Raw genomic sequence first — 6,803 nt, forward strand, 5'->3', positions numbered from 1 at the left:
AGTTATAAACATCAAGGTCAACTTTAATTCAGAAGAGCTGTAAGGTATTCAAGTATACCTTGTAGGTGAAATTACGTAACCACCGTTATTCAAATTTTTAGACGTGATGACATCATCCAAATGAAAATATTGGCAACTCATGAGTAACATAATTGGTTGAGGTAGAATATATTAAAAATTTTAAGAAAATCGATCACAGATAAGCGAGTTGCGCTCTGTTTAATATGGTGGTCCATTACAAAAGGGGAAAAAACCCTATTTTAAAAATTCATGTGGCCAAATGATGACGTCATATCATTTTGTACGTCTAATGTGTATATACATTTATATCTACAACTCATTGGCTTCCAGAATAAGTTAAAAAAATTGGGGGTCATCGTGCATTCTGAAGAGTTATATTAATTTTAAAAAGGCCTTATTTTTTACTATTTTTAGCACTTTTGTACAATTAATGTGCGCATTTTGTCATTTTTAACCTGCTCGTATAGCGTTATTTTAAGTCGGAACAGACTCAAATTTGGTGAATGTACTAAGGAAGATGATTAGAATGCAATTTGTACAAACAAATTGTATTTTTTACGCATTCTATGTACGCGCGCGCAAAAACGTGTTTTTGCGCAGTAATTTTTTGAAACACACAAATGGCCTGATTCATGCTCTAAATTGATCAAAACTTAATTTTGGGCTTTTTAAATTTTTAACGCGCGATTTCACGCACATGACCTTGAAACGCGCAAGTTTTTATTTTCTAATATTTTTACCTTGACCTGAAGTTTACTTGTAGTGAATTTCATTAATATGTGATAATGAATAGTAAAGATATGATTGATATTGTGATTTCACAAAATGGCGTATAGATGACGTCACGGATGCGTGATCACGCTGAAAAGCTTATTGTGACTAAGTTAAAGTGGAGCTACACTCAGACTTTCTCAGCTTATATTATGTTTAAGTATGTTTAATTGAAAGTGATTACATACAAAAAACAGGAAAGATATGGCAATATTTTCCAAAAACTAATTTCTAAAAAATCGGTCAGAAAATAGTGTTTTTTACTACATTACACTTTTTCAGTAACTTAGGGGTTATTAGTTTACAATACGTCGCAAAACGCGTTACACTTAGCGACTGACGCGTTTTAGTCGCCGGTGAACGCGTTGGTGAAATGTCTCCCCTTTGGTAAATTATGTGTTATACCACCAGGGAGTTGTAAAATAATTTTTACAACTCCCTGTTTATACACACAATTAATACGATTTGTTTAGGCCCAAGTAATATTTCCGATAAAAATGTCAGCATAATTTACATGTAACATCATGATTTGCACTGCACAACAACAGCATAATAATCTTAATCAAATTGCTTATTAATTTTAAGCTAGGCCTAGCTAAATCGTCTGCTCAGCCTAGCTAGCTAGGCTTGAATTCATGTCTAGGTAGGACTGTAGTCATGGGTTCGAAAATGCTTGGTCGTTTCGTCCCATTTATCGTTCCTGGGTTTTCTCGCACATTAAGAATTGTGAAACACAAAATTCTCTACAAAACAAGACTGGTATTGCTCAGAATAGTAAAGAATAGTAACAGATGTGGAAGCTTATGTCTGACTGAAAAGCAACTATTCAGGCACCCTATCATGGCCCATGGGTAGGCCGAGATTGGGTGCCATAACAAACTTCACTGCTGTAAGGCTATCAGGCAGCCAGCTAGAGGCCAAGCAGCATCGTTACATACCTAGACTCTAGTAGGCCTAGCTTTATTGAATATATAGCCACGTCTTTCTCAAATCTCGTTAAATTTGACATTTTAGTAATAATCTCATAATCACTTATTACACTGTGAAACATGATAGGGTCACATCCAGAATGTTTTAATATACTTTTCGCCCGTCAAAAATAACATCGCGACAATAACAGATCGCCAGCTGCAGTGTGAAAAATGTCGTGAGAATATGTCACGTGATCATACTCCCTAGCAAAGTAAAAAACCCAATTGGACCCAACGGGGGAAAGTGTCTATTTACGCGAAATTGCGCAATGTATACGCAATAACAATACCAGAAATAAAAAGATCTGGAAAAATTACATATAAAAACATTTTACTTTTTTTTTTAGTGAAGAAATTAATTTTTTAGGAATATTCAAATATACCCCCCTTTTGCATGTAAAAGAATAGGAAATTACAAGGTATCCCCCCAAAACGCAAAAAGGCGTGATTTTCAAGAAAATCATACTCATTGAAAAAAATTTCAAAAAAATATGAAGTATGAGGGATGATATTTTTAAAGAATAGTTGAAATGTATGAAAAATAGCAATTTTCTGGGTGGAGCTCCACTTTAAAGTATTTGAAAGACACTGTGAAATTTTTGTTATCATTGCCATTCAACTTTTTGAGATATTTGTTAAACAAAAGTGTACAGAAAGAAGAAGAAGAATAATAACTAGAATTTAATTCGTCACTTTGACGAATTATAGGTGATCATTTTTATAATTTTATTGACATTAATATTTTTTAAACATGCACGTATGTTAAAATACAATCAGAAAATGTTGATGTATGCCATCCTATTATACGGTTATACTATAGTGCTGTGCCTATTATATGCCATATACATTATGTACAGTATATACTGTATATCTATATACAGTGTAGCATTGGTGAAATTACGGACACACATCATGTTCTAATTTTTCGGCACTGATGACATTATCAAAATAAACTTGTGGATAACAATATCGAAAGATAATGAATTGAGCAATAAAATATAACAATTGGAAGATAATTTGGCACGTAGAAGGGCGGTGCGCGCTCTTTAAAAATTGTATAACTTTGACGAAAGAGATGAAAAAACTACTTTTTAACTTTAACTGGCCATATGATAACATCACAACATCCGATAGGCTTAATTTTTATAATAATTCATATCTAAATTTCACCAGCTCTCATAATAAGTTATAAACATCAAGGTCAACTTTAATTCAGAAGAGCTGTAAGGTATTCAAGTATACCTTGTAGGTGAAATTACGTAACCATCGTTATTTAAATTTTAAGACGTGATGACATCATCCAAATGAAAATATTGGCAACTCATGAGTAACATAATTGGTTGAGGTAGAATATATTAAAAATTTAGAGAAAATCGATCACAGATAAGCGAGTTGCGCTCTGTTGAATATGGTGGTCCATTACAAAAGGGGAAAAAACCCTATTTTAAAAATTCATGTGGCCAAATGATGACGTCATACCATTTTGTACGTTTAATGTGTATATACATTTATATCTACAACTCATTGGCTTCCAGAATAAGTTAAAAAAATTGGGGGTCATCGTGCATTCTGAAGAGTTATATTAATTTTAAAAAGGCCTTATTTTTTACTATTTTTAGCACTTTTGTACAATTAATGTGCGCATTTTGTCATTTTTAACCTGCTCGTATAGCGTTATTTTAAGTCGGAACAGACTCAAATTTGGTGAATGTACTAAGGATGGTGAGTAGAATACGATTTGTAAAAAAAAATCATATTTTTTACGCATTTTAAGAATTGCTCACGCAAAAACGCATTTTTGCGCAGTAATTTTTTGAAACACGCAAATGGCCTAACTCATGCTCTAAATTGATCAAAACTTAATTTGGAGCTTTTTAAATTTTTAACGCGCAATTTCACGTGCATGACCTTGAAAAATGTAAGTTTTTATTTGTTAATATTTTTATCCTTCACCTGAAGTTTACGTATAGTGAATTTTATTGATATGTGATAAAGAGTTATGGAGATATGATTGATAGTGTGATTTCACAAAATCGCGTATTAATGACGTCACGGTTGAGTGATCACGCGGAAAAGCTTATTATGGCTAAGTTAAAGTATTTGAAAGACATTGTGAAATTTTTGTGATCATTGTTATTCAACTTTTTGAGATAATTGTTAAACAAAAGTGTACAGAAAGAAGAAGAACTAGAATTTAATTCGTCACTTTGACGAATTATAGGTGATCATTTTCATAATTTTATTGACATTAATATTTTTTAAACATGCACGTATGTTAAAATACAATCAGAAAATGTTGATGTATGCCATCCTATTATACGGTTATACTATAGTGCTGTGTGCTTATTATATGCCATATACATTATGTACAGTATATACTGTATATCTATATACAGTGTAGCATTGGTGAAATTACGGACACACATCATGTTCTAATTTTTCGGCACTGATGACATTATCAAAATAAACTTGTGGATAACAATATCGAAAGATAATGAATTGAGCAATAAAATATAACAATTGGAAGAAAATTTGGCACGTAGAAGGGCGGTGCGCGCTCTTTAAAAATTGTATAACTTTGACGAAAGAGATGAAAAAACTACTTTTTAACTTCAACTGGCCATATGATAACGTCACAACATCCGATAGGCTTAATTTTTATAATAATTCATATCTACATTTCACCAGCTCTCATAATAAGTTATAAACATCAAGGTCAACTTTAATTCAGAAGAGCTGTAAGGTATTCAAGTATACCTTGTAGGTGAAATTACGTAACCACCGTTATTTAAATTTTAAGACGTGATGACATCATCCAAATGAAAATATTGGCAACTCATAAGTAACATAATTGGTTGAGATAGAATATATTAAAAATTTAAAGAAAATCGATCACAGATAAGCGAGTTGCGCTCTGTTGAATATGGTGGTCCATTACAAAAGGGGAAAAAACCCTATTTTAAAAATTCATGTGGCCAAATGATGACGTCATACCATTTTGTACGTCTAATGTGTATATACATTTATATCTACAACTCATTGGCTTCCAGAATAAGTTAAACAAATTGGAGGTCATCGTGCATTCTGAAGAGTTATATTAATTTTAAAAAGGCCTTATTTTTTACTATTTTTAGCACTTTTGTACAATTAATGTGCGCATTTTGTCATTTTTAACCTGCTCGTATAGCGTTATTTTAAGTCGGAATGGACTCAAGATCGGTGAATGTACTAAGAATTGTGAGTAGAATGTGATTTATACATCAAATTTCATTTTTTACGCCTTCTAAGAATCGCGTACGCAAAAACGTGTTTTTGCGCAGTAATTTTTTGAAACACGCAAATGGCCTAATTCATGCTCTAAATTGATCAAAACTTAATTTTAAGCTTTTTAAAATCTTTGCGCGCGATTTCACGTGCATGACCTTGAGACGCGCAAGTTTTTATTTGCTAATATTTTTTACCTTAACCTGAAATTTACGTGTAGTGGATTTCATAAATATGTGATAATGAATTATGGACATATGATTGATAATTTGATTTCACAAAATGGCGTATACGTGACGTCACGGATGAGTGATCACGCTGAAAAGCTTATTATGGCTAAGTTAAAGTATTTGAAAGACATTGTGAAATTTTTGTGATCATTGTTATTCAACTTTTTGAGATAATTGTTAAACAAAAAGTGTACAGAAAGAAGAAGAAGAAGAACTAGAATTTAATTCGTCACTTTGACGAATTATAGGTGATCATTTTTATCATTTTACTGAAATTAATTTTTTTTAAACATGCACGTACGTTAACATACGATCGGAAAATGTTGATGTATGCCATCCTATCATATGCTTATAGTGCTGAGTTGTGCCTATATGCCATATACAATATGTACAGTATATACTGTATATCTATATACAGTGTAGCATAGGTGAAATTACGGGACACGCATGTTCTAATTTTTTGGCATGATGACGTTATCAAACTAAACTTTAAGATGACAATTTCGAAAGATAATTAATTGAGCAAAAAAATATAAGATTTGGAAAAAAATTTGGCACGTAGAAGCGCTGTGCGCGCTCTTTGAATTGTGTATAACTTTGACAAAAAATATGAAAAAACTACTTTTTCACTTCAACTGGCCATATGTTAACGTCACAACATCCGATAGGCTTAATTTTTATATGAATTAATATCTACATTTCATCAGCTTTCATAATAAATTATAATCATCAAGGTAACCTTCAATTCTGAAGAGCTGTAAGATATTCAAATTTACTGCGAAGGTGAAATTACACGGCCTACGTTATTCAAGTTTTTACGCGTGATGACGTCATTAAAATGAAGATAGTGTCAACTCATGATAAAGATAATTAATTAAGCAAGCACATACTGAAAGTTGTGCGAAATTCGAGCACACATAACCAAGATGCGCTCTGTTGAATGTGATAATCTACAGAAAAAGATAACAAATCCTAATTTTTAAATTCAAGTGGCCATTTGATGACGTCAAAACATTTTGTACGTAAAATGTGTACATGAATTCATATCTACAACTCAATGGCTTCCAGAATAAGTTAAAAAAATCGGGGGTCATCTTGCATTCTGAAGAATTATTTTCATTTTAAAAAAGACCTATTTTTCACTATTTTCAGAACTTTTGTAAAATTAATGTGCGCATTTTGTCATTTTTAACGTGCTCGTACAGCGTTATTTTAAGTCGGAACCGACTCAAATTTGGTGAATGTACTAAGGATGGTGAGTAGAATGAGATTTGTAAAAAAAATTCATATTTTTTACGCTTTTTAAGTATCGCGCGCGCAAAAACGCATTTTTGCGCAGTAATTTTTTTAAACACGCAAATGGCCTAATTCATGCTCTAAATTGATCAAAACTTAATTTTGAGCGTTTTAAATTTTTAACGCGCGATATCACGCGCATGAACCTACGTGCTCATGCGTTTTTATTTGCTAATATTTTTACCCTTGATCTGAAGTTTACGTGTAGTGAATTTCATTAATATGTGATAATGAATTATGGAGATATGAT

Source organism: Antedon bifida, chromosome 5 (assembly GCF_963402885.1).
Source record: "Antedon bifida chromosome 5, ecAntBifi1.1, whole genome shotgun sequence".
NCBI lineage: Eukaryota > Metazoa > Echinodermata > Crinoidea > Comatulida > Antedonidae > Antedon > Antedon bifida.